The sequence below is a fragment of the Miniopterus schreibersii genome (genome assembly GCF_964146895.1).
Source record: "Miniopterus schreibersii genome assembly, chromosome: X".
In the NCBI taxonomy this organism is placed as follows: Eukaryota; Metazoa; Chordata; class Mammalia; order Chiroptera; family Miniopteridae; genus Miniopterus; species Miniopterus schreibersii.
In genome coordinates this window covers 7,370,049-7,380,985 of record NC_138104.1, presented here as the reverse complement: position 1 = coordinate 7,380,985, position 10,937 = coordinate 7,370,049, and the positions used below count along the sequence as shown (strand labels likewise).

Here is a 10,937-nt window from a genome sequence, read left to right as displayed (position 1 = left end):
AACAGAGGGCTAACCAGAAGGTTTCAAGTAGGGGGCTCTGTACACATCTTTGACAAGGAAAATCCAACATTTTGTACACTTGGACCTGTGGGTAAGAGGGGGAGGTAGGCAACAGTGGCCCTTTGGCTCTGTAAAAGCTGTATTCCCTTATCAGGACACGTAACCAATATTTTCCCTGCCCAGTATCTAAGGAGTCATTTTGAGACAGACATCTGTTCAGCAATCTGAGAGCCCCAGACAGAAGACGGAGACATTCATTTTCCTTTACTCATAGTGCAGAGGCCAGGGGGGACTGATTTTGTGGCAGTCTTCCATCCTGGCCTGGATTACAGTTGATCTGGGAAGAACAATCCAGGATGACACTGAGGCACTATCCAAATGGCCTTGGCTTACCAAGTGAGCCCCAAAAGCCAGCTAGGAGAATACTTTGGAACCTGAAATGGATGTAAGCCAAGAGGCTGTAACTGGAGATCTGCCACTGATGAGGTTACAATGTGGTGGAGTGGAAGAGTACTCATCCAGGAATCAGGACATCTGGGTTTTAGCCCACAACTAACTCACTGAATGACCTTGAGAAAATCTATCTCCTTCTCTGAGCCTCTCTGTTCCTTGTTTGTACAATTGGGGGTGAGACTATGTGACTTAGGAGTCTTCCTACAGCTCTGACATTCTATGGTTTGAAGATAGGGAAGTTGGTGGCCAAGAGTATGTCTTTCAGGGTACAATGCCAAACCTAGTGTATACCAAGGAGGGCAGAATCACTGGTTTGACTCTTGTGTGGGCTGCTTAGTTTTATTTATTTATTTATTTATTTATTTATTTATTTATTTATTTATTTATTTATTTATCTTTATTGTTGAGAGTATTACAGGTGTCCCATTTCCCAGCCCCCCAATTGACCCCCTTGCTTAGTTTTATTGAGCAGTAAATAAACAGAGAAAAATGCCTTTTCCTGGCGAGAAATCCCACATGATCTCAGCCAGCCATCTTGTTCAGCACAGGGAGAACTAGGTGAGACAGTATGAAATACTTGGTATAAGCCCTGTTTACTGCTCGACAACCACCTTGAAACCCAACCTTTCTCAGGGTGGGTCAGCAGGGATCAGCTTCCTCAAGGTAGCATGTCACTTGCATTATTGTTATAATTTTTTAAAGATCTTCCTTCAACCTTCTATAAATCATAAGCAGAATACAATGGGTCTTAGTTTGAGCTCTACATTGATCAACTATACTGAGAGCTTTGTGCTGAGGGCCAGCACTGACCCGCAATGAATTTGGGAATGAGCCTAGGCTTCTTTTGGTGGCCCTCTTCCAGAATTGCAATTGCAGTTTGTCCTTTGCTTCTTTTCTTCATCCAACATGACCTAGAATCATGGTTCTTAGCCTTCATATTGGAAAACAATGAGATGAACTATTCCCAATAAGAAATTGGGTGATTATTCAAGAAGTGATGATAGCCTACCCTTTCAGAAGACTTGCAATTTAACGGTCAATAGTCACCTAATGTAACTGGCTCTTTGTGGACAATCTTCCTCTTGATATCACTGAGGAGATTATTTGAGAAATATGGGAAGGCAGGCAAAGTCTTCATTCATAAGGATAAGGGCTTTGGACTTATCTGCTTGGAAACACAAACCCTAGCAGAGATTGCAAAAGTAGAGCTGGACAACATGCCACACTCTGTGGAAAGCAGCTGCATGTGTGCTTTGTATGTCATAGTGCATCCCTTACAGTCCAAAACCTTCTTCAGTATGTGTCCAACGAACTGCTGAAGGAAGCCTTTTGTGTTCCGCCAGGTGGAGAGGGCTGTAATCATTGCGAATGATCGAGGAAGGCCCTCAGGAAAAGGCATTGTTGAATGCTCAGGGAAACCAGCTGCTTGGAAAGCTCTGGACAGATGCAGTGAAGGCTCCTGCCTGTTAACCACATTGCCTTGGCCTGTGACTATGGAGCCCATGGACCAGTTAAATGATGAAGAAGGACTTCCAGAGAAGCTGGGTATAAAGAACCAGCAATTTCACAAGGAGTGGGAGCAGCCACCTAGATTTGCACAGCCTGGCTCCTTTGAGTATGAGTATGCCAATTGCTGAAAGGTACTCAGTGAGACAGAGAAGCAGCAGCAGGACCAAGTGGACCATAACATCAAGGAAGCTCATGAGAAACAAGATGGAGATGGAGACTGCTCGCCATGAGCATCAAGTCATGCTAATAAGGCAGGATTTGATGAGGCATCAAGAAAAACTTCAGAGGATTGAAAAGCTGTACAACCAAGTGTAAAAGTGAAAGCACCTGGAACTCAGGCCAGGGGAGTAGCACAGGCGCCACGAGGAAGAGACAGCAGGAAGAAATGATGTGGGGACAGCAGGAAGGATTCAAGGGATCCTTCCCTGATGCCAAAGAGCAGGAAATACAGATGGGCCAAATGGTACGGGAGGTGCTATGGGCACTATGATGCCAGATGGAACCTTGGGATTGACCCCACCAACTACCTAACGCTTTGTCCATGCTGCTACAATGGAAGGAATAGGGACAATTGGTGGAACCCCTCTTGCATTCACCCGTACAGCTCCTGGAGCTGAATTTGCTCCAAACAGAAGTTGCCAATACTAATAAAATTGCAGTATCTAGTTTCCCAAAACCCTTAAGAGGACTCTTTTTGGACTAGCCAGAATTCTACCCTGGAAAAGTGTTAGGGATTCCTCTTAATAGTTAGGTCCTCCCTGCCTGTACTACTCTAGGGAGTATGCTGGAGGCAGAGGGTAAAGGAGGGACGATATTTAACAAATCAGTTCTGTGTGGTATATCATTTAATCATATCTGTGTGGTGCAGTCCTGAAGCCTCATGTGATTACTGAGGGCCTGGGAGGGGGGAAACAATGGCAAAGTGGATCCAGTTAGGGTCCCTATTAATCTTGATCATCCCATTCTTTGTTTATCCTGTTCTATTTGCGTTCTCATTCTTAAATTTCCCAACCCTGGAGACACTGCCGTCTATACCACAAAAACCATAACATTCCCCAAGGACTTTAGTCCCATCATTCCATTCACTCCCTAGCTGGAATTCAGGGAAATGTGCACAGAGATCACAGATAACATACATATGGTTCTGTGATATCCCATATATTATTCCTTCATGTCCTATGGAAGACATTTTTTTCTTAGAGATTTTCGTTTTAGTATATCTTTTAAAAAATCTTGTATTAACTTGCGTCCATCTTTTTCTTGGGTGAGGACAACCCAGGAATGGCACTTTTGTGTCTGATATTGCTGTTCACAACTTTTCTTGATAGGTCTAGTACAATCTTGGGAACGGTGTTGCTGTATGCTGAAAGTCAGACAGTAGCTCTTAGCTTTGCTTATCTTAGGTAGTTATGTTGTGCATTTTTAAAATTGGTGTACCATATTTGATTTGTCCCTGATACCTTTGGAGTTTTTCTGAGAAATGGAGCAACAAGGCAGCATCAAATTATTAAAATACATTTTAAGCCTTTAAAAAAAAAACCCAAAAAACAACTAGTTGTCAGGAAAGAAACAGAAGACAGGAAGAGAGGTGAAAGGGCTAAAAAGAAACTCCATAAGTTTCCCTGATGACCAGCCCTGATTTTTTCCTGGTTTTCTAAACCAGGAAACTGTTTTAGAAGAAAAGGCTCCCACAGACCTTCTCTCTGTAAATGTGTCCAGAGCAAACCATTTCCTCTCTTGCTTTCTCTAAGAGTATAGCACACCAGAACATCTGCTAAACCTGCTGTGTTGTGTTTTTTTTTTCCCCCAACTCGGACATTTTCCAGGAGTTTGACTCACAGAAATCAGAGATGAGATTTTTTGCAGGATAGCAAGTCCAAGAATTTTGTCAGTCATGCTTAAGGGGGTATAGCCTTTCATATACTGAGCAAGTATGTAACAGAAAACACAGCAAATATTGTCAATCTTCCCATTCCCTCTTTGTCAAATGAGGTGGTGTTACGTGATACCCTGATATGAATCATCCAGGCAGCTGCCATACTGCATTAATTGCAGAGGAGCTGGATTCCATACAAGGTGTTCCCAAAGGTTCATTTCTAAACACTCATCCAGCAGTTCTTTGAAAGGTTGCATTGGGCGACAAGGACACTAAATCCTTCTATGCGTTAGAGCTCCAAGAAAGGACAACTGGAAATTACACCACGGTTTTTCTCTCTTTTCTTTCCAGAAGAGAAAATTTGTAATTACTCACTTGGGCCATTCCCACCCTTTCCTTGATGTTTTCTGGCTTTGAAAGCACTTAAGTGCTTGCTCCCTTGTGTTCAAAGTCTTACACCACAATTTCTTTATGAAAACAATATGTCTTTAAATCAATGCTAAATAAAAATGAACATGTCACTGGAAGACCATCCTTGTGTAAAGTATCCAGAATTAAAATGAGTTTAATGACCTTTAACCTCTAACCCAAGCTCCAATCCCATATTTCAAGCTACTTGGAGATCATCTCTATTTGAATGTTCTACCATTACCTCAAACACCCTATCTTCAAAACCAAATGTTTCACCTTTGCTCCAAACCTTCTCCTCTTCCCACTTTTTAAATTTCAGTTGAGGGTACTACCACAACCCTATCATCTAGGCTTAGAAGCCTTGGGATCATCCAGGATTCCTCTCTTTCCTTCATCTGCCCTTTCATAAGTGACTAAGTCCTGGTTGTTTTGCCTTTTAAATTTTATTTATTTATTTAGTTATTATTTATTTTTTATTTATATTGTTGACAGTATTACAGATGTCCCCCATTTCTCCCCTTTGCTCCCTCCACCCAGCCCCTGCTTCACCCCAGGCCTTCACCACATTATTGTCTGTGCCCTTGGGCTATGCATATATACATATAAGTTCCTTGGTTAATTTCTTCCCACCCTTCCACTCCTCTCCCCTCTGAGATCTGTCAGATTGTTCCATGTATCCATGCCTCTGGACATATTTTGTTCATCAATTGATTTTGTTTATTAGATTCCACATATAAGTGAGATCATGTGATATTTGTTTTTCTCTGACTGGCTTATTTCACTTAGCATAATACTCTCCATGTCCCTCCATGCTGTCTCAAAGGGTAAGAGATCCTTATTTTTTACAGCTGCATAGTATTCCACGGTGTAAATGTCCCACAGCTTTTTTATCCACTCATCTACTGTTGGGCACTTGGGCTGTTTCCAGATCTTCGCTATTGTAAATAATGCTGTTATGAACATAGGGGTGCAAATATTCTTTCTGATTGGTGTTTTGGGATTTTTAGGATATTACTAGAAGTGGGGTCACTGGGGTCACCACAGAGAGGGGCATAACCAGCTGTTCCACAGGTGGGGAAGGGGTGCCTCCCCTGTGCTCAAGGTGAGCAGGACTGATCCTCTTTCCCAGCCTACACTGTCCAGCCCCCATTCTCCTCTCCATCACAAGTTCTTTCAGAGAATAAAGGGTCCCTCAGATTCACTGCTGAGTGTACCAGTCAGACCCCTCTACTGGCCCTGAGCTCTACCACAGGGACCCTCCCACATACACAGATTGGAGTGAACTTCCCAGGTGGGATGATGGTGGGGCACTCCCGCTGCTCCCTCAGGTGAGTCACAGATTCAGCCTCCCACCGCTGTACTCCTGCCATGGCCTCTACATCCATTGCCACCCTGGTCACCTCTTGGTTGTTCTGCCTTTGACTTGCCTTTGAATCAGTCTTTGATTTGCTTCAGCCTCATTATTTCCACTGCCACATCTCAATTCTGGCTCTTGTCACATCATGGCTGGATTCCTCAAAGAGCCCATTCACTAGTTTGATTTCATTCTATCCATCCTGTTGGCCCCATGCCAGATTAATCATCCTACAAACCTGCTTTCAGCATATCATGCTTCTGCTCAAAATTCTGCAATGGTTGACTATTGCTTAATGTATCAAGCCTAAATTAACCTATCATTTAAGAGCTTTGTATTATTTCAGAACATAAAACCACTGCTCCAGCCAGGGTTCTGGCATCACTGTGTCAGTATAAACCACAAACCACACTCATTCTTGCTTTCAGGCCTTTATGTTCATGCCCCCTTCCATCTCCTCTGATTTACAATCATTCCATCTTTTAAAGCTTATGTTATATACCATTTCCTCCTTCAAGCTCTCCTTAATTTCTCTGGCATACACAGAGTACTTCCTGTGTCTGTTGTTTACACTCTAATATTTTAGCAACTAATCAGATGGTATAAATGAAAAAAATACCAGCAGAATTAGGAAACTTGGGTACAACTCCTGGCCTTGCCTGTGACTCAATGGGTAACAGTAGGCAAGTTTCTCCCCTTCTCTGGGCCTTGGTGTCCTCCTAAGTAAAATGAGTTAAACTACAACGTTTCTTAAACACCAGTCATTTGCACAGCATCTTCATTTTTCTTGCATCTGCAATCTGTTTCTACTTTTACTTAAATTTTTCTATCTTGCTTTTTTTATTTAAATGAATTCTATTGTGGTAAAATATACATAAGATAAATTTTACCATTTTAAACATTTTAAAGTGTACAGGTCAATGACATTAAGTACAAACACAATGTCTGGCTATCATCACCACCACCATCAGCATTCATCTGCAGAACACTTCCCATCTTGTAAAACTGAAAGTCCATACACATTAAACAATAATTCCCTCTTCCCCACTTGTCAAATTCCTCGTAACAACCATTCTACTTTCTGCCTCTCTGAATTTGACTACTCTAGGTATCTCATATAAGTGGAATCATATAGTATTTAACCTTTTGTGACTGGCTTATTTCACTTAACATAATGTCTTCAAGGTTCTTCCATGTTATAGCATGTGTTTTATTTAAATATATTTTAATAAAAAGGAATTATCATATCAGTGAAATAATAGGTTTATGAAGTGGCTATCTTTTTTCTAATATACATTAAAATATATATTTAAAAATAAAGTTTGTGTGTCTCAGTCCCATCACTAGTGTGGCCTCCACTGTTTGGGAAACACATTACTTGATCATCTTCACAGGCTTGTCAAACCCTAAAAATATATGAATCACTGGAGCAGTGGTTTTCAATCATGGCTGATTATCAGAATTCTTCAAGTAGCTTCGAGAAAGACCTGGGCCCTATCCCAGACCTGCTGAATCAGATTATGGAGATGGCATTTGTGATGATCAACCAAATTTAGAGCCACTGCTCCATGACTGACTTAAGGGTAGGGCTCCAGGTGTGTGCCTCTTTTATATTTCCAATAGCACAGTGCTGGCCGCAGAGGTCAAACTAAAAAATATTATATTGACTGATGAATTGAGAATTTCCAGAAATAAAAGGGAGAAAAGATTTTAAATAAATTTCTTCCTTTTCAGTAGTGTCCCCTGCTCCACCACATAAGTTTCTCTGTAAAATAGGAGTAATGACACTCTACTTTATGGGGTTGCTGTGACTCAAATCAGATAACATGTGGGAAAGCAATGACAGTTAATATGAAAATTCATTCTACACTTTCGAAAAGCCCAGAATCTTGCCATGATCTGTGGAAGATAGACAAGTTTAAAACATGATTTCTGCTCTCATAGAGCTCGGGATATGGTTAAGGAAACCAAACTAACCCAGATGGAACAAGTGAGGAGCAATGACTTCTGAGTGGGGCAGAAATTCAAGCCAGGTGCACTCTGGGCAGGCTTCATGGGTAAGACTTGAGCTGAGCCTTGAATTAAAAAAAGGACTTGGAGACAGAGACAGTAGAGACCAGAATATTCCAACAGAAGGGAATGGCATCAGATGTAGCTGATGCGGTTACTCATGTGGTATACTTGAGTTGGCCAAGTAAGACTTGTCTCACCACACAAATGGAAATATGACTGTTTAGAATTCTGTTCCTTAGGATGGCTTCTCTGAAAATGCAATCACACCTGAGTGAGTTTGCATATGACCTCACTTATACTTTAGTGTGAATTAATTAAATCAGAATGCTTTTTCTCCAACATCTGGATAAGACAGGAAGGCTGAGGGATGGGGCTCTCAATGGCAGAGGCTCAAGAAGGGGTCACTTTGGAGCCCCAGAAACAGTTTCAGCTTAGAATCCAGAAAGCAGCGTGGGGTCTAGGGGAGTGTGGTAGGTATCAAGCCTCTGAATAGTCGAAGTTATTTTGAACATGAAGAAGTGGAAAAGGTCTAACCAGAATTCGTCTCACATAGTTTTTCTGTTGATACACTTGGGGGCTTTTGCAAACCAAAATATCATGCAGAATTGGAACAGACTGACGAATCTCAGAGGGAAAGTGGGGGTGGGTGGGTGGGGAGAGATTAACCAAATAATTTATATGCTTATATGCATAACCCATTGACACAGACAGTAGTGTGGGGAAGGCCTGGGGGGAGGGGTATAGGGGGGAGGGGGTCAATAGGAAATAAAAGGGACATCTGTAATACTTTCAACAATAAAGATAAATTTTTAAAAAAAGAAACCTGGGTCTCCAAAAAAAGATAACATGCATATTTATATTAGAAAAGCATAAGGCTTTCACATTAGATGAATGAAGACTTGTCACAGAGAGGTTATTTTATGAGTATTTGGGAAGATGGACTGTGACAAATATGGAGATTTGATTTTGGAAGGAGGAGTGTAAGAGGGTCTCTCCTTTCATTTTATATCTACACTCTTCCTCCCAGTCCCTTTACAGTTTGACTCCTGGGGTTGACCTCAGGCTAGAAAAAGTTTCCTTTGCAAAAACTATATTTTTTTCTCCCAAAGTCTGCTGCTCTCAGCAGAGCTTGTTTCTTGAATAGCTATGATTAAAGATAGAGGCTGTTTCTCTTCCTCCTCTGGGCTCTATGGAAGCTGATCTCCCCCACAGGACTGTACTTGGGGCAGCTCTTCCTAGCCAGCCCTCCATTCCCTGCAGCCATTACATCAGTTAGCCTAGCCAGCCAGCCAACCTTTGTTTGGCTTGGCAGTTCCCTGGCTAAGTTAGGCAGATATTTAGAAAAATGTTCAAAAAACTTGACTGAGAATTCAGGAATGGAAGCCTGTCCACCTTTCTTTTATTTTACTGCTTTCCATAAAGAGCCAGCACTCGTCCTGCCTATGAGACACATTGGTTTTCTTGCTCTTATTAGGCATATCTATGGACATCAATCACTGAGTTAATTCACTAAGTAGTCCTTCAGAACCCACACTGTGCTAAGCTTTGTGTGGTGGACAGGACGTGAAAGGCAGGGCCATATCTTCAGAGAAAAGATAATCCTTTCTCTCTCACACCCCACACCACACAGAGAAAATATTTAGTTCCCAAGATGAGGTGATAAAAGGTTAAGGTCAAAATTATTGTGGGGGAAGAGCAATCAGCATCAACACAATTTGGAAAAGGAAGAGTGAGATACAGGAGGGGAAAGTGGTCCAGTAAGGATTCCAGTAGGAAGTGTCTATGAGCTGCATTTGGAAAGTATATTTAGATAATTTTATCATCTTATCACTCTTGAGTGAAAAATCTCAAACAATTCCTCCAGCATCATAGTCTGGCCTTCAAGGCCTTCAATCATAGGGCCCCACCTCCCCACCTTTCCCTTGCAACAGCAACTTCTCATGTTCTGCTACCCAGGCTTCCTCACCCATCCCCCTTTACTTCTGGAATTTTGAGCATCCCCACTTGTCTACACCTATGGTTTCTCTGTGCTTCACCTTAACTCCTCCCTTCCCCTATAATTCTCCAGTGTTACCTATTCCTCACCAAGTTCAAAAATCACTTCATCCTGATCCCTCATACAACCAGTTATGTCTCCCTCCCCTGAACTTATTATTATTTTTTAATCTTCATCCTAGGATATGTTTTTATTGATTTGAGAGTGCAGGGGAGGAACATCGATATGAGAGAGAAACATCGATCGGCTGCTTCCTGCATCCGCCCTGACAGGGGACTGAACCTGCAACCTAGGTATGTGCCCTGACTGGCAATCGAACCCACAACCTTTTAGTGTATGGGATGATCCTCCAATAAACTGAGCCACCCAGCCAGGGTTGAAGTTATTTTTAACACATAAGGCATGTCTCTCTCATTTGATGCACCACATATAAACCACTTGCTGTAATAGTTAACAATGGGATGCTATGGGAAACAGCAAAAGCAGTTCTAAGAAGAGAGTTCATAGAAATAAATGTCTACATTAAGAAAAAAATGCTCAAATGACCTAACTTTACACCTCAAGGAACTAGAAAAAGAAGAGCAAACCAAGTGCAAAGTTAAAAATAAAGAAGAAAGTAACAAAGATCAGACCTGAAATAGAAACTAAAAAGATAATAGAAAAGATTTATGAAACTAAGAGCTGATTTTTTGAAAAGATGAACAAAATAGACAAACTTTTAGCTAGACTTACTAAGAAAAAAGAAAGATGATTCAAATAAATAAAATTATAAATGAAAGAGGAGACATTACAAATGATACCATAGAAATACAAAGGATCATAAGAGACTACTATGAACAACCATATGCCATCACATTGGACACTTAGAAGAAATGGATAAGCTCCGAGAATCATACAACTTACCAAGACTGAATCATGAAGAAATAGAAAATGTAAACAGATTAATTACTAGTAAGATGACTAAATCAATAATCAAAAACCTCCCAACAAAGAAAAATCCAAAACCAGATGGTATCACTGATGAATTCTAGTAAACATTTAAAGAAGGATTAATATGAATTCTTCTCAAACTTCTCCAAAAAATAAGAGAGGAGATAAAACATTTAAACTCATTTTATAAGGCCAGAATTATCCTGTTACCAAAACCAGACAAAGACACTAAAGACAAGAAAATTACAGGCCAATATCCCCGATAAACAGTGATTGAAAAATCCTCAAAAAAATTAGCAAACTGAATTTAACAATGCTTTGAAGTATCATATGCCGTGATCAAATAGAGTTTATTCCAAGGATGCCAGGATGTTTCAACATCCGCAAATCAATGT

The 10,937-nt window shown here is 41.0% G+C and overlaps 1 pseudogene across 1 annotated transcript; it reads left to right on the top strand.

The window, feature by feature from the left end:
• The first annotated feature begins 1,504 nt into the window (after positions 1–1,504).
• On the top strand, positions 1,505–2,610 carry LOC308551712 (non-POU domain-containing octamer-binding protein pseudogene; annotated as a pseudogene). Its single transcript has one exon. The product of its transcript is annotated as a non-POU domain-containing octamer-binding protein pseudogene (transcript).
• Positions 2,611–10,937: the final 8,327 nt, after the last annotated feature.